General features: G+C 42.1%; 1 protein-coding gene across 4 annotated transcripts in view; it reads right to left on the bottom strand.

Annotated features, from left to right (window-relative positions):
• Positions 1 to 18520, bottom strand: part of clnk (cytokine dependent hematopoietic cell linker) — a 281684-nt gene that overhangs the window by 192778 nt on the left and 70386 nt on the right. For all 4 annotated transcript variants that reach the window (XM_080190107.1, XM_080190098.1, XM_080190089.1 and 1 more), the window contains one exon: positions 7748 to 7820. The gene's annotated coding sequence lies outside the window, so the exon portion shown is untranslated. The remainder of the gene's footprint in view (positions 1 to 7747; positions 7821 to 18520) is intronic.

Genomic DNA, 18520 nt, shown 5'->3' with positions numbered 1-18520 from the left:
ATTCACTTGAGCGCCGTTGATTGGCTGTGGGAAAGAAATCCTGCCCGTGAAAGCTTTTGACCAATCAAATTGGCTGATTGCTCTTCAGCCCAGCCAGGCACGGCACTGCAGTGGCCAGAAGTGGTATTGCAATGCTGTGGTTGGGACAAAGTCCCAGGGTCTTTGAAAAGGTCTTTGGAGGGTTCATGGGGATGGGAGAGTGGGGGATGCCCGGGAGGGTCAGAACCGGGAACCGCAGTGGGGGGAGGGGGGGGGAGCTGCAATTACAGCTTTGAGGGGTAGACAAAGGTGGGAGAGAGTCCCAGAGCTCATCATCCTGGGTTGGGGAGGGTCTTCAGAGTAAGGCCTCCCTTCCCTTTTTCCTGCATGACATGGGAAAAGTTTTAATGTCAGTTTCCAACCCTTCCCACAACTGCCCTTGTCAGCCTAGAAATTGACGTGAGCCAGATAAGCCCTTAAAGTAGCCCATTAGAGGCCACTTAAAGCTCTAAATAGGTGAATGGATCATTTTCCTGCCTGAGGACCTGCCTGCCCAAGTGTGGAATTGTGGCTGAGTTTGCATGGGCAGGTTCCCGGTGGGGGGTGGAATCCCATCTGTTCAGATTAACACTCCCTTGAAAACATGTGATTATTAGGTAGAAACAAAAATAGACAAACCAATTCAGCAGGTGGATGGACTATTAAAGGAAGGAATATTGAAGGAAAATCACATCTAATTAATCATTCCTACATTAGTAGCCGTTAAGAAAGTTGAGGCACAGTCTTTCCTGTGGAACAGGAAAGTTTATTTTACTTTAACTAGGGTTCAGGGCCACACAGATCAAAAAGGTACATCATGGAATCCTATTGGAAGTTACTTATTAGCCTCCTGCCAACATCTAACTATTTCAATGTTAATATAAAAATCCTTAACACACTTCACAAATTCTCTTTGTTTGCACCATCTATAAAGTAGCAAACAATTAGCGGACAAAATAATTTGATATAAACATGAGCAACATTCATAGGGGGGAATCATAGAACTCTTAGAATGAAGGAGATCATTCGGCCCATTGAGTCTGCAACTTTCTGACAGAGTATCTTACTCAGGCCCTCTCCCTTCCCTTAATCCCATAACCGCACACATTTATCAAGGCTAATCCCCCTAACCTACACTATGGGGCAATTTAGCATGGCCAATCCACCTAACCGGCATGTCTTTGAACTGTGGGAGGAAAACAGAGCACCCGGAGGAAACCCACACAGACATGGGGAGGATATACAAATTCACATAGACAATCACCTGAGGTTGAATTTGAACCCGGGTCCCCTGCTGCTATGAGTCAGCAGTGCTAACCATCGTGCCAACATCTAACAAACCCAATTTCAAAACATTTGTATCCACAGCTCTCTCTTGCATTCCCTTCCTGCCTCACCTGCTGCCAAAGTGAGCATTGTTAAAATGAGCAGTGTGGTGTATATTCAGCAGTTCATTTTCTTTACTGTTTCCCTGCTGCTTACCCACCATTGAGGGAGAATTAAAATTCTCCCCGCCCCAACCCAATCAAACTTCAATAATTGTCCTTAGTGTTTGTTCTGACGCTAACTCTATCTAGCCAAGTATTTATTGTGAGTTAGCTTGTGTCCTCCTTACTAGTTTTTATAAATAACATGTACTCACTATATGGCACATTTAATTGCCAATGGCTTCCTTCTGCATGGTAGACATTTTGTGATACTGTTCTGCAACAAATTGAAGGGAGAGGATCACAGAAACAAAATAATAATTTAATTTTTAAAAAAACAACCATCAATTGTTCAGGCAGATCGTTTACACAGGGGAAAACAAAAGAGCCATGGAAACAAATGCCTGGAAATTAAGCATTTCAGATACTGAGGTATGAATGCTTAACATTTTTATGTGAAATTCTTTTGTCTGCTGTTTTAACTGAGTCTGGCACCTGCTTAAAATAATAGCGTAAAGCTTCAATAAAAATACCAGACAAAGGAATTCTTTCAAAAATGTTAGCAATTTGAATATCAATACTTGAATAGCTGAATTTCACAATAAACAGGCCAATGGTTTGTGAATGTGAAAAACAGCTTTTATGGTCCAATAATACCCAGAAACATCCTCAAAATACAAGTCTGCTATGGATAGAGACTCCTCGGGCCCAATTTTACCATCAAGTTGCACCCATTTTTGGGTGCGAAAACTTGGTAAAGTCAGGTGTGAAGCGAATGCTGTGATCCACGCTCCCCTCTGCGCCTGTTCCCCCTTTACCAATGGCCGCTGTCAGGACCACGCCCGAAACGGAGCTTAATGGACTGCACTCCCAAACTTATTGACACTTCCCCCTTTACCACCACCTTCGCCTGTACAGATTTGGCACAAAACGGGCATGGTCCGCAAAAGTCCGATTTGGGAGCTCCGGCTTCTGAGGAGGTAAGATCAGAGCTTCCAGCGGCTCTCTGGCTCAGATCAGTGGGAAGTGGGGGTGGGGGGTGTTGGTGGGGGGGTGGGTGGGGGTGAGGCGGATCAGATGGCTCTCTGGTGGGAGGGAGGGAGGGAGGGAGGCGGGTAAGGTAGTTCCCTAGTTGGGGGAGGGAGGTGGTTTAGATGGTTCTCTGGTGGTAGGGCAATATCTATGGAGGCCAGGGGAGGCAGTGGGCCAGATTTTACCAGTTTGATTCTAAGAGCTGAAACTGAGAGTGATTCAGGTCCAATTTTTAGACCCATTCTCAGGCACCCCCATAGGCACTCTGTCTGAAAAAATATCAGCGGTTCTGAATTGCTCTGCAGAAACCTGCGGGCGGGGTTTAATCCGCCCAAAACACTGAAGCTCCGATTGGAACTTTCAACTGTGCGTGCACAATAAAACAAGAATTGAAAAATGCCCCCCTGCCTCATCACCCCCAGTCCGGAAAATGCTTCTCCCTGGCCCCCACAGACATTGCCCCACCCCCATAACAAATTGACCCCCTTAACCCCCCAGCACCCCCTACCCAGACCGATTGCGGCTGCCCCCATCCCCCCCACCGATCGCACACAAAGTGGTAGCGGACCCCCCTTCCCTCAACCAATCGCATGCAGAGTGGCAGCAGACTCCCCGGTCCCCACCAGAGAGCCATCTGACCCACCTCCCTTAGCCATTTTAAGCCCTTGGTACAGGGGGAACGGTGCGGAGGCGGTTGCGGATTGTGCTATTCGCCTCACACCCGACTTTGCCAAGTTTTGCGCCCAAAAATGGGTACAACTTGATGGTAAAATCTGGCCCATTGTCCAACCCAGGGGCGATGTGGCAAGGGACCGTTTTTCTATGTCTTTTCCCAGACATGCACAGCTGAGGGCTCTGATCGGAACTGTAGGGTTTTGGGTGCATTAAGCCCCAGCCACAGGCTTATGCAGCATGATTCAGACTTACTGATATTTTTTCAGGCAGAGTGCATATGGGGGTGCCTGAGAACGGGTCTAAAAGTTGGATCTGAAACACTCCCAGTTTCAAGTCTGCCCAGCACTTAGAATCAAAAAGGTAAAATAAGACCCCTTGTTGCTAATTTGGACAGAAATGTTGGAAAGGAATTTGCAATGTTGTTAATGGAACACCAATTAAGACCATTAAACTGCAGGTAGATCAAAGTAAATTCGGTCACACTTGCAGATTCTGATCACTGAATATTTTCACAGGCCTATTCAGAGCATTTTGTTGGTGCTGTTGTTTTCAACCAATTGGAGGTATAGTGAGACTTACAATAAATCTGATCTTCCCAAGTCCAGATGGGAGAGACTGGATATAAACTGGAAGATGCTCCATGGGATTCATTTGAATTCCCAACACAAGGACTCTCAGGCAATTGTCCAGGAAGGTTCATCTTCCTATGGACAAATCCTCTGCTTCCCAGGACCTGCCAAAAATGTCTTCAACCCTGAATTAGAGACAGAAATTTTGGAGGATTCCAATGCAGGAGCCCGGGTGGCACGGTGGCACAATGGTTAGCATTGCTGCCTCACAGCATCAAGGACCTGGGTTCGATTCACAGCTTGGGTCACTATCTGTGCAGGGTCTGAACATTTTCCCCGGGTCTACACGGGTTTCCTCTGGATGTTCCAGTTTCCTCCCACAATCTGAAAGATATGCTAGTTAGGACTATTGGCCTTGCTAAATTCTCCCTCAGTGTACCTGAACAGGTACTGAAGTGTGGCGACTAGGGGGTTTTCACAGTAATTTCATTTCAGTGTTATTGTAAGCCTACTTGTGACACTAATAAATAAACTTAAACAACTTTAAACTTTGGAAAATGATCCAGGAAATATTAGACAGGAAAAAATCATGTCTAACCCCTGCGTAACTGTACAAATGATCCTCTGACTCCGCACTAATGTTCCCTCACGCCTCACCAGGCCCTTTGACCACCATGGACTCTCTGACTGGGGTTGGAGAATCAGACATCGGGCATAGGGATTGATGTCAGATATTACAGACCATGCATTGTGGGCACTCTACACCTCTGGGTCAGAGGGAGTTGTCAGGTTGGCAGTGAAGTGTTGGCAGAATAGAGCTCTCTGAGCTTTGAGTGTCTCAGCATTGATTCCTTTTGTGGCATTGTTTCTATTGCTGTTGCTGCTTTGGGGCAATGCTGATGTTGATCGGAGAATGGATTAGATGGTGATTCATCCAGCAGTTGTTGGCTCCTGTCACGGCATGGGTGAGGTGTGGTCCCTATCACATAGGCTTGACAGAGCAAGGTCATGGTCCAGTGACAAGTTGGTCCAAGATGTCTGGATTCTAGGCTCCATCATGTGAGCCTCAGAGATATAAGCACACATCCTCCAACTGCCTTCCTTTCTCCTTTCCACAGGACCTCTTTCTCTGGGCTTCAGAAAATACAGTGGTTGCTTCCTGGGCTTATCTACGTGGCAGTTACTGCCTTCTGGTTCTCTTTTCATTCTCTCTATTCTGTTTCATTATTACAAAGATGTACAGCACACTATTCCCAGTGATGCAACTGCTGCTGAAGGAACAGCGAACAGAAATTCAGCTTTACAACCCAAAGATCCTCCTGTTCTGGAAGGCTTTCTCAGTGGGGTCGGCAGCCAAGGATGCTAATGTTATCCCAGCCCAGAATTTCTTCCTCTTCCAAGAATGGATTCATAAACTCCTGTTTACTGGTGGTTTGTTGGCTATATTTGAACTTGCATTAGAATCATAGAATCCCTGCAGTGCAGAAGGAGGCCCTTTTGCCCATTGAATCTGCACCAGCTCTCTGAAGAGCATCTTATCTCCCACACTATCCTTAACCTTGTACCATATCTTAGCCTAGAATCCACCTTATCTGTACATCTTAGAGTACTAAAGGACAATTTAGCATGGCCAATCAAACTAATCTGGTCAACAAATGTAGAATGCTAACATTGGGGCCAGGATTTAAGAAGGCACCGAACAGACACTTGTCAAGAAAAGTAACTGAGAAATGTGGCTGGTGAACTTTAAATTTTGATGGGGACCCCTGGGACTGAGCAAACTGACCAGCTTACTGTCCTGTGTATTTCCTCTGTTCAAAATTGAGGGCCTTCAGAGTGTTCAGGCAGAATGTTAGTGAGTTCAAGCTGCACTCCAGCACTCAAATATATAATCTGGTTTAGTAACAAGGAGGTGCTCTCTTTGTGACGGTTATCCATACTGAGTCAGTAGTCCTGTGGAGGTGCAGTAATGGTTGATGAATGAGCAATGTGGCTGTTCAGTTATAAGAGTCTACAACCCATTTATTAAGTGCGGACAACATTTTTTGAAGATGTTGGCTTGAAAATTTCAAAACTGCAGACTTTGAGTGGGGAGAGAGCGTTAACCTGTGAGAAAATCGCTTACCTTTGAATTTTCTCCATCTTAATGAGAGATTTGGAAACATATCGCAATAGCATGAAATTTGGCCCACCCTGGGTTGAATGGCTCAGCTAACAATCTTACAGGAAAACGACCAATGCTTCTTACTGCCTCATCAGCTTCGGAGCAGAGGACCTGCGTCTCCGCAGCCATAGGCCCAAGCCCAGCTATGCCTCACCAGGAAAGCTGGGAAATCTTGGTAAAATGGGGTGGCATGGTGACACTGTGGTTAACACATGCTGCCTCATAATGCCAGGGGAACCAGGTTCAATTCCAGCCATGGTTCACAGTCTGTGTGGAGTTTGCACATTCTTCCTGAATCTGCGTGGGTTCTGGTTTATTCCCATGGTCCAAAGATGTGTAGATTAGGTTGATTGGCCATGGTAACTAGTCCTTTAGTATTCAAAAATATATAGATTAGATGGATTAACTATGGTACAAGGTTAATGATAGTGTGAGGGATAAGATACACTTCAGAGAGCTGGTGCAGATTAAATGGGCAAAAGGGCCTCCTTCTGCACTGCAGGGATTCTATGATTCTAATGCAAATTCTGCAAAATGGAACTCTGCTTTGTTTCATGATTTTAAAATGGAAAATAAGATTCCACTGGAGCAAAGGTCTGTTCATTTATCCCAATGGTTCTCCAATCCAGCACCTAGTTTTCTGTCCATTGAAGTTACTGTGTGGTAAATTAGGGAAACACAGTAAGAAGTCTCACAACACCAGTTAAAGTCCAACCAGTTTATTTGATAGTAAACTCACAAGCTTTCGGGGTTTGCCCCTTCATCAGGTGAATGGAGAGTTCTGGCCTCAGACAGAGCATATATCAAGCTGTTAGATGCTCTGTCTGAGGCCAGAACTCTTCAGTCACCTGATGAAGGGGCAAACCCTGAAAGCTTGTGAGTTTACTATCAAATAAATTGGTTGTACTTTAACCTGGTGTTGTGAGACTTCTTACTCTGTTTACCCCGGTCCAACACCAGCATCTCCACATCATGTAAATTAGGGAATGCAGACAACAACATTTTCCAACCTGTAATCTTTGAGAGCATTCCTGCTCTCTGGAAGTCATAATCAGGAAATTAATCTTAAAAGAATCACAGGAGGATTTCTCAGATAGACTACAGCTCATATATTTGAGGTAGCTATGATCCTGATGTTATTTTTAGCATTATTTTCACTCTTGGATTCTGGTCCAGAAATGACATTTATTCCTTCACCCAGAGTCAACTGAAGTGTCTGAATTGCGTTCAAAAACGAAAAGGATTATTAAGTCCTGTACTGTTAACATAGCGTCTCCTATAACATAGACAATGGTTGAAGGCAGATCTGTATATTTCGAGCCCCAATTAAATCTACTCAGCAGCTGTCTTTCAATTATTGACTGATAACAATCTGAACAAATTTGAAAATAAAAAATACGTATTTTGAGTTGTAAAAGAGGAATATGTTGCACTGAATACACTCATTGGTAAAAAGATTCTTCCTTACCTTTCACTAACAACAGTAAAACAATTAACAACAGAAGCAGCATGGTGGCACTGCTGCTTTACAGTGCCAGGTACCTGGGTTTAATTCCCAGCTTGGGTCACTGTCTGTGTGGAGTTTGCATGTTCTCCCCGTGTCCACATGGGTTTCTTCCAAGTGCTCTGGTTTCCTTCCGCAGTCTAAAAGATGTGGTGGTTAGGTGAGTTGATCTGAACAGGTCCCAGAGTGTGGTGACTTGAGGAATTTCACAAGAACTTCATGCAGCGTTAATGTAAGCCTTATCTGTGACTAATAAATAAACTTTAACATTTTACTTTTAAAGCAAACTAAAACAGTTACCATAAAATATATAGCAACACCAATGTTTGTTCATTCCAAGGGAAAATTATTTATTTACCTCTGTGGTCTTGTGATTAATGTGTTCTTCACAATTTTCAAACAACGTTCAGAACATATATTCCAACTGTCCACTGCAAAGAGAACAGAGAGCCAATTGAACCATATGGCTTTAGTGGCATCCGTAGATACTTTACTTACATTAGCAATGTTGGTTTGCATTTTAAATTGGATTAAAATAAGTGCCAGATGTAATCATTGGACTGAGAAATAGAATACTACCTAAAAGTAGACCATTTTCCAGCTAAACAACATCCATAAAGTGCCGAAATGGTTTTTCTCTGAATAGACATTAAGGTGCACGGTTTAGTTTTATTACACAATGGCATAAACACAAAGTAGCTCTAAAGTTGATTTTAATTGACACCAGTTTATTCTTTCACTGCTTGTTATTGTGTGGCAGAGTGCAGGACAAAATTTCCATTCAGATTACATTAGACTGATCTCAAATTAATGCACAACAAATAATGATGATAAAACTCAGCCCTTATTTGAGGTGTAGAATAAACTTGGTTATAGAATGAACAAAAATAAAATTTTGAGATACTTGAACATACAAAATGTGCTAAAAGACATTTTCTTATCTATTTATTCATTCCTGAAATGCAGATGTCACTGTCTAAGCCAATATTTCATATGAGTACTAACTGTCTTTTTGGAAGTGGCTGTGAGCTGCCCTCTTGAACTTCTGTAGTCCATGAGGTGTAGTTACACCCACAGTGCTGTTAGGGAGGGAGTTTCAGGATTTTGACCTAGCGACAGTGAAGGAACAGTGGTATAACTCAAAGTTAGGATGATGTGTTACTTGAAGAGGAACTTGCAGATGGTGGTGTTTCCATGTGTCCACTGCCCTTGTCCTTCTAAGGGGTTGGAAGATGCTGTTGAAGGAGGCTTGGTAAATCCTGCAGTACATGTTTGAAACTTTCTGCATTTTTTGAACAAAAATATGAACATTTATATTTTTGCACATTTGTTTTTAGGATGTTACTTTGTCATAATTGAATATTTTACTTTTTAAGAGGTCAAAGTTGTATAGGTTAGGTTGATTGGTCATGCTAAATTGACCGTAGTGTCAGGGGATTAGTAGGATAAATATGTTGGGTTATAGGAATAGAGCCTGGGTGGCATTGTGGTTGGTTCAGACTCGATAGGCCGAATGGCCTCCTTCTGCACTGTAGCGATTCTATAATTCTAAGTGGATTATTATCCATTGAGAAATCAGATAACATCTATAAAACGTTAGAAGAATAGGAACAGATTAGAAAGGAGGATAGATGTAAAAGTATATTGTTAATACCCAATTTCAAAGGCCCAATTTCCATGTCAAGGTATAATTAATGATAGGGGTTGAATTTGTCATGCTCCAGATTCAGGTTTTTCATGATTGAAGTGGTACAGAGATTAAAGAAAATCAAAGTTGCCAACAATCAACACAGTCCCACTAACCACACTCACAATACCAGTAATCATAATGGCAGCTTAACTGCCAACACACGAAGGAAACCTATCCGTATTTGCTGTCAGCCAGCAGGGAACCTGTTACTGAACTTTGTCATCAACAGCAACCAATCTGGAAAATAGTCCCTGAGCACCCTGAGGCAGGCAAGGCCACCACCTTCCTCAACCTTCCTGCCACTCTGTGTGAGCCATGCAGGCCCGGATAATCCTGAAACCTCCTCAGTCAGGGAGGGATTTCCACCACAAAAACAGAAAATGCTGGAAAATCTTAGCAGGTCTGAACAACATCCGTGGAGATAGAATAGAGCTAATATTTCAAGTCAGGATCCAGGCATTTAACTTTTAATTTCTTGAAAATTTCCCATACTTTCAGCCCTCCTTTAAGTAGTCATTCTATTCTGCTGGACCCAATCCAAAGCCATTCTCCAGTGCTACTTGTCCACTTCCTTTGCCTTTCCCACCTGAGTAACTTCTAATCCCAGGACGGTGAGGGTTAACCTGGAGATTTCTTCCCTCCAGCCAAAGCTAGATGTATCTTCCAGCCTCACTTAAATCATCGGAAACTTGGTCTCTTCAACCTGAACACAAGCTCCCGCCTGACTTGTGTGAAATAAAGACAATACTTCCTCTGCTTCAGCTCTAGGTCTTGATGATCTAACTCTTTACTGTCTCTCAGATTCTTGCAGGCTTCCTAGCCTCTATTATGTTTAGGGATACCTGAGAAAAGACCTGTAACCCAATAGATATTATAATGGCTTGCTACAGACTTTTCCTCTCTCAAAGCCCACCTCCGTAGCTACATGAATCACATGGACCTTATATCCTAGTAAAATGCTAATTAGCTATTTTCTGTATCTTTCATTCCATCTAGCTTGAAACTGAACTGATAGTTTAAAGTATAGTTGGTTATCAAACATATTGGGCCTGATTTTACCATTTTCATTTGAAGTGCTGAATCTGGGCGCAGTTCAGATCCGACTTGGAGATTTGTTCTCAGGCGCCCCCATATGCACTTAGCCTGAAAAAAAAATTGTGGGTCTGAATTGTGTGGTGGGCGGGGCTTATTGTCCCTGAAACGCTACAGCAAGGATCAGAGTTTTGAACTGTGCATGTGCAGTGAGAAGAAAAATTGAAAAACGCACCCCTGTCACTTCGCTCCCAGGCATCAAAAAGCAGATAAAGCGGCCTGGGAGCGAAAAGCAGGAGCGATGGCCCCCACAAGTATCATCCCACCCCCACAACATAACTGTCCCCCTTATCCACCCCCCCCTCACTACCCAGACTGATTGCGACCCCCTATCCAACTCGCTGATCGCCCGCAGAGTGGCAGCGGATCCTCCGAACCCCCCCTCCACCTCCATCTGGCCTCCCCCCAGTATATTTCACATACTCACAGCTGAGTACTTTGATAGTTTCACTCGTTAAGTGCATGTGCACTATTATAGCTGTGGAATCCCTTCTCTCGGCTATTTGTACTTGCAAAATCCACCAAGGTACATATCCAGGCCTTTATTGAAGCTGTGTAATGAAACATATAGGTGTGTGTACAAATAACCACTGCTGGATTCAACAACATTTGCAATTGTGTTTAGCAACAGCCAACTTGCAGTAAATTCTAAGAGCTGCATTTCCAAGTTAGAAGATAATTTGGGAAATGGTAATAAGATCATTTCTACTCCTTCTGAACTTGCTGGTGTAGGGATGAAAAAACAACATTCATGGCAAGTGAAGTATGATCTAAGTAGCATTTATAACAGGAATGATCAGAATTAGGAATGTGATGGAGTAGAATTAACTCTCCCTCCGCCCCCCCAGAGAATGCTTGGGCATCCTCTCCCCCCCAGCTCCAAAGAATGCTCAGGCCTCCATCCCTCTCCCCCTGAGAACGACCGGGCCTTCCCACCAACCCCTCACCAGACAATGATCTGGCCTCCCTCCTCCTCCCTCACCAGAGATACATCTGACCCCACAGCGTCCTCCCTCCCCACCCACCAGAGAATGATCTGATCTGCCTCCCTCCATCCCCTCCACCACCGATCTGAGTTAGAGAGCCGTTGGAAGCTCTGAACTCACCCCTTCAGAAGCTGGAGTGCCCAAAACCGACGTTTGCCGAGCATGTCTGTTTTGCGCTGAATCTGGATGCACAAACGCGATGATAAAGGGGGAAACGCTGACAAAGTTTAGCAGACAGCCCAATAATTCAATTTAAATGCATGCAAATGCATTTAAATTGCCGTTGCGCTCATTTCGGGTGCAATTTGGATCATGGCCATTTTCAGGCCTTGGTAAAGTGGGCATCTGTGCGGATGCGGGGCATGGATCATGTCAATGGCCTCACGCCCGACTTTACCAAGCTTTTGCGCCTGAAAACGGATGCGACTCAATGGTAAAATCGGGCCCATTATGTGATTTGACCGGGATTTGTTGGGAAATCCATTTAGGGACCAATAGTATTGTGTTCAAAGTAGATAAAGTTTGAGATTCAAGACATCTGCTTTTGGAATAAAGCCATAAGATTTCATAGGTTTAACAAACAAAAACAAACCTTACTCTAGAATTTCAGGATGATAAAACTATTTACAAAATCGTAAAAAGTCTCGCAACACCAGGTTAAAGGCCAACACGTTTATTTGGTATCACAAGCTTTCGGAGCACAGCTCCTTCATCAGGTGAGTGATAAAGGAGCAGTGCTCTGAAAGCTAGTGGATTTTGCTACCAAATAAACCTGTTGGACTTTAACCTGGTGTTGTGAGACTTCTTATTGTGTCTACCCCAGTCTAATGCCGGCATCTCCACATCATATTTGCAAAATAAATTCTGACATTCAGGGTAATTATGAGGTATTGGTGAATTAACAGATGAACTGTGGTTCTGGTGGCAGAATCTTTTCAAGAAATACACTGTTACTTGCTGACAATCATGGTGATTTTTCAAATTCCAATAAATTGGGTGAATTTAGTTTTAATTTTTAATTTAACTCTGTCATAACTCACCCACCCCACTGGCTTCAGTATTTCACTTTGTTCTTCTTTAGAAACAAATGTGACATTGTCATTAGGGTGTTAACTTTTCAACATAGGGTGGGATTTTCTATGAAATTCATCATGTGTTTCACAACAGTGGAAGTGGCTTCCCATCGGCTGACAGTCGGATATTCTGGTTTTGCCATTGTCAATTGGGTTTCCCATTGAATGCATCTATCGCTGTCATGATACCCATGATGGGGGTATGCTGTCAGCAGGAACAGCAGATCCTGCCGGTGCGAACAGCTGAAAAATTCAGGCTACAATCTGTGATCACCTTGTTCATTCTCCTTCGCGGTTGTAGGGTTTTAATTTTTACATCATATAGAGTGTTTCAGCCAGGAAGGCACCTGAATTGTCCACGTCCTGTTTAAATGCTGGATTACAGTTCTCCTTTACTGCCTTAAGAAGTACCTTAAGATCATGTTGATCATCAAAGATAACTGATGCACTTCTCTAGCCAGTTCACTATTATTTTAGATTCCTTGCTCCACTCAGCATGGGTTTTACTCAATTCCTCTCTCAAAAGAACAACAGTTTCATCACCCTGAAGTTTTAATTTGCGTTCCAGAACCCAAATTCTTCCTTGTAACTGCATTAGGTACTGCCAGGTTATTGTGTTTTAAAGCATTTTCTTCCTTTGTTCCTCGATCAGCCTTGGGTGCTACAGCTGGCTGCTTTATCACTTGTTGCCTAGGTTCTGCCAGCAGATTTTATTCAGAGAGCTTCAACTCATTTCCAGCTACTATTAACTCTTTATTGTCCATCTGATGTTCCAGTGTCTTTTTAATCTCAGAAGTCTGAACTTTTGACTTTTTGGACACATCTTTGGTTGGAATTGTAATTTTCACAACAGGAGCACAGATAGTAATGGATTTCTCTATGCTACTTGGTGCATTTGATACATTTCAGTTTTTACCAGTTCACAGGGCTTGTCTGACCTCTCTGGGGATGACAAAAGATCAGTGAGGCCATTCAAAATCAATACCATTAATAAGCAACTTAGAAAGAATTCCCACAGTTACAATTTGAGAAATTAAACCACATTTTAAATTAATTTCATATAATAGAGTGGTTCAACAATTTCCATTCATACCCTTGATCAATATATTCCCAAATTGTATGCTCCTGGAGGGACGAACCACCATCAGTGATTGAGCTGACCAGAATATCTTTTAGAACATATACCTGTTTGTCTGCATCCCCAGAAAAAATGTGCAAGATCCCACCCATGGATAAGAATTCCTTATATTCCTCTATGTTTCGATATTTTAATGAATGGCAAATGTGCACCTACTGGATTGTAACCAGTGCCATCTACTGATGCAACATTATCTGTAGTCACGCCATGCCTGCTTACAAATGCTACCAATTTGTGTTTTAATCTCCTGTGATCTGCCTTCACATGGCCTCTCTTATGAGAAAAATAACATGTTAGTACCTTGGAATCGTGCTTATCCTCCATATTATCTTTTTTTACAGCTTCAAAGTTATTTTCCTCATTGTAACTTGTGTGCCATTCTTTGTAATGTATCCTATCTCTGCAGCCTTTACACATTCAGAAACAAGTGTTTGCTGTGACCTATACATTTGTGGGATAGTTCATAACCATCTGCACTCACAGTAGCTTTTTTTTTAGAAACTTTATGGTCACCTCAGTGTGACCATATTATTTACAATGTATATTGCGCACTTGGACAAGTTAAGTGAATGTACTATTGCCACATTTGAAAATGAGGCTAAAATGTATAGGGAGGCAAGTGGTGAGGATGACACTAATAGTCTACCGAGGGATAAGACAAGTAAATTGAGTGGGCTAAAACTTGGCAGATAAAATATAATGCAAGAAAATGTGAAGTTATGCATATTAGTAGGGAGAATAAAGAAGCTGAATATTATTTAAATGGAGAAAGACTGCAGAAAGCTGCAGCACATAGGGTTTGGGGGTCCTCTGCATAAATCACAAAAAGCTTGCATACAAGTTCAGTAGATAATAGGGAAGCAAACGGAATGTTAGCTTTCATTTGAAAGGGAACAGAGTATAAAAATAATAATATAAAATAATACAACGCACTTGTTAGAACACGCCTGGAACACTGTAAACAGTTTTGTTCTCTTATCTCAGGAAAGATATACTGGCATTGGAGGCAGTCCAGAGAAGGTTCACTATGTTGATCTCAGGTATGAAGGGATTTTCTTTTGATGAGAGATTGAGTAGGTTGTGTTGTTAGACTTTGGAGTTGAGAAGAATGAGACATATAGGATCCTCAGAGAGCTTGACAGGATAAATGCTGAGAGGTTGTTTACTCTTATGCTAGAATCTAGGAATGGAGGGCATAATCTTAGAGTAAGGGGTCACCCATTTAAGACAGAGATGAAGAGGAATTTCTTCTCTGAGAGCAAATCTGTGGAACTTTTTACTGCAGAGGGCTGTAGAAGCTGGATCTGATTTTAAAACTGATTTTTAACCAGTAAGGGAATCAAAGGTAATGGTGATAAGGTGGAAAAGGTGGGAGTTGAGGATTATCACATCAGATCAGTCATGATCTCATTGAATACTCAAGCAGGTGCAATGCGCTGAATGTCCTCCTTCTCAATTTCTGCTCCTACAGCTTTTGGTCTTATGACGGTATTACTAAAGGGATTTTATTTTTAAATTCTTCCATTAACAACATGTCTCTAAGATTTTCATAAATCTTGCCCAAACTTCACAGCTCTATCCATCTATCAAATACAATGGAGGGAGTGCAGAGGAGGTTTACTAGGCTGATGCCGGAGTTGAGGGGGTTGAGCTATGAGGAGAGGCTGAATAAACTAGGCTTGTACTCGTTAGAGTTTAGAAGAATGAGGGGAGATCTCATTGAGATGTATAAGATGATGAATGGGATGGATAGGATAGAGGTGGAGAGACTCTTCCCGCTCAGAAAGGACAGTAGGACTAGAGGGCACAGCCTCAAGATAAAGGGGGGGTGGTTTAGAACGGAGTTGAGGAAGAACTTCTTCACTCAAAGGGTGGTGAATCTCTGGAATTCTCTGCCCGTTGAAGTGGTGGAGGCTACCTCGCTAAATATTTTTAAGACGCGGGTTGATGGGTTTTTGATAAGAGAGGGGATTAAAGGTTATGGGGAGAGGGCGGGAATGTGGAACTGAGCAGCGACAGATCAGCCATGATCTTATTGAATGGCGGGGCAGGCTCGAAGGGCTAGATGGCCTACTCCTGCTCCTATTTCTTATGTTCTTATTATGTTCTTTTCTCCAGCAATTGACACAAAAGTCAGATTTTTGACTCCTCCTCAGATTTCTAAACTTTTGTCTGTTGGCTTCTGGAACAAGCTTGTATGTGTCAAGTACAGCAGCCTTAACTGTATCAGAATCTGCAGACTGTTCATTACAAGCTTGGTGTCTTCAATCCAGGCATTACTCCCACCCAGGGTTAAATACTCCTCCAATACTCACTCCACCAGTAATAAATTTGTCCAAATTTCTCTTGGCCATTGTAGCTTTGTAACAATTTTCTGAAATTATATAAAAAATTCATTTCAACTCCTTCCTCACTGTATTTAAGCACTAAACAAATATTCATTGTCAAATCAAAGCCAGTTGACTCATTGCTAAGTTTCCCTGCTACTACCTGTTCATGTAATCTAAGCCGTTTTCTGTCCAGTTTAAATTTTCTAGTTTGCCTCACTCTTTGCAATTCAAAGCTCTTCTTATCTCTTAATGTTTGAAACACGATCTGTTTTTCTTTTTCTTCCCTTTAAAATTTTAACTAAAACCTTTTACATTACCCTTCCTTTTTCTCTTTTTCTTTATCCTCTTACGAGCTCAAATTTTTAAATTTATTTTCCAATTCAGGTTGCTTTTTTTGCAAATGATTCCCAGCTAACTCAGCCTGAATTTTATCTGGATTTGTCTTTTCCTCCAAGTTCAGGCATGATTGTAATGAATGGTGGAGCAGGCTCAAGGAACCAAATGGTCTCCTCCTGGTCCTATTTTCTATGTTTCTATGTAAGTTCAGATGTTGAGCCAATATGTAAACTATTTCTGCTTTTTAGTAATCATCTTTAAATATATTGCCAGCTTTTCTGCCATTGCCTTCAAATTAAGCTTAGTTAACTGTTCCAAGGCACTCATCAACCGATCCTCTCTCTCAATGAACACTTCTGCAAAAGATGTAACCATTTTGATTTTTCAATGAAAATGGCAAATTTCACTGTGAAATTATCTTCATTTAAATTGTGGCAATTTACAGTGTACTTGTTTTTAGCTTGTCAATTTGAAATCCTGGAACAGTCCAAAATTTGTGACAATCCCCCTTTAGACCTTTTAAAATTTGCTTGAATTTCCAGTGGCTAACTGACATGGCAAGGTTTTATGTTTTAAAACCTTTACTGTAATTAACAGGCTAAAACAACATTAACTGAATGTGATTTTTGCAGGCAACTTAAACCCTAGATTGCAGAGAAGTTTTCTGGTTTAACTTTTAAAATGATCAAAAATCCTCTGCTTTTGATTATTCTTCACCGTAAATGCACACTTTAATCTTCTATAACTGAATCAAAGCACTTCTCCACTCCCAGTGGTCAGCTTCCTTTTTCCTATCCTAGCTGGCAATGTCTGTTCCAGGAACTGATTTTAACGGTGACGGTCAATTTGGAAATTCCTTCCTTTAAGGTAGGTGAATCTTCGAGCTACATTTTAATCTTCACAAGCTTGGTGTCTTCAATTGAGGCATTTGCTTCCACCTACCTTCTATGTGATAAATAACAACAACAGCTGGACTCTTCTTACCCATCCCCATGGCAGCAATGAATCACATGGGCCTTGTATCCAAATAACATATTACCATCCTATATGATGAGCTCTTGTTGTGTAGAAATCTTTGATGTGGTTCCTTTTGACAATCCAAGTGCATCACATCTACATGTTCTCCTGTATCCACATTGCTTGTTACCTCCCAAAAATGTCTAATAAATTAGTCAAACATGATTTCTCTGTCACATAACCATGTTGACTCTGCATGATTGCATGAAGAGTTTTTAAGTACTCTGTTATAATCTCTTTAATACCTTCTGGCATTTCCCCCATGACAGGTATTAGGCTAACTGGCCTTCAGTTTGCTGTTTTCCATCTCCCCCCTTTTTTGAATAAAAGTGTGTTTGCTATTTTCCAATCTTAGAATCAAAGAGTTGTTATGTTGCAGGACATTTGCGCCCAACTGAGTGGCACAATGGTTAGCACTGCTGCCTTTCAGCGCCAGGGTTTCAGGTTCAATTCCAGCCTTGGGCTACTGTGTGGAGTTTGCACATTCTCCCTGTTTCTGTGTGAGTTTCCTCCCACAGTCCAAAGATGTGCGAGTTAGGTTGATTGGCCCTTAATGTCAGGGGGACTAGTGAGGATAGATGTGTGGGGCTACGGGAATTGTGAGTGGGATTGTGGTCAGTATAGACTCAATGGGCCGAATGGCCTCCTTCTGTACTTTCGGGATTCTATTTGGCCCAGTGTGTTTGCCCCAGCTCTCTAAATGAGCATTGTGATTTAATACCATTCCTGTGCTTTTTTCCCAGATGCACATTTTTTTTCTATTCAAATAACCTTCTAATGCCCTCTTGAATCTTCAATTGAACTCTTCCAGAATTAGGGAAATTTGGAAAATTCCAACCAATGCATCTACTGTCTCAGCAGCAATTTTTAAGACTTTATGATCCAAGTCACCAGGTCCTGGGGACTTGTCAGCCTTTAGTTCTAATAGTTTTCTCAGTATCCTTTCTCTTGTATTTGTTTTAAGTTCCTCCCTTCCTATTACCTCTTCATTTTACAAGTATTTATGGGATGCGATTTCTATCTTTTACAATGAAGATAGAGACAATGTTCAGGATTCTCCCAGAACGCAGGCAACCTTTAGTGAGGTTTGAGACTGGCGTTACACCTGTTGCAAGTCTCACAAGTGCTTTGTTTTTAGAGCAATCAGTTCCGTGCTGGAAATTGGCGGGGAGCTGATTATCATATGGAAATCTCTATACGTCTCCTACTTACCAGGAAGAATCATGCTGAGGTATTCTACATTGCTCAGAGTGTTGGAGATTCATTCTGGTGGGTACGTCCAAAAAATGGGCGGGTAATATTCCCATTTTCCCACCTGTTGGGCACTTAGTTTTGTTTTGGGAGAATCCTGGCCAATATCTGTTCAACACTTCTGCCGTTTCATTGTTGCCTGTTATTACTTCCCCAGACTCACTGGGCCTGATTTTTACCGTTTTGATTCTAAGTGCTGGGTGGTCTTGAAACTGGGA

The sequence above is a fragment of the Carcharhinus amblyrhynchos genome, chromosome 1 (assembly GCF_965287045.1).
Source record: "Carcharhinus amblyrhynchos chromosome 1, sCarAmb.v2.hapA, whole genome shotgun sequence".
Classification (NCBI taxonomy): Eukaryota; Metazoa; Chordata; class Chondrichthyes; order Carcharhiniformes; family Carcharhinidae; genus Carcharhinus; species Carcharhinus amblyrhynchos.
The sequence above is the reverse complement of the archived record's forward strand: the minus strand, read 5'-3'. Positions and strand labels throughout refer to the sequence as shown.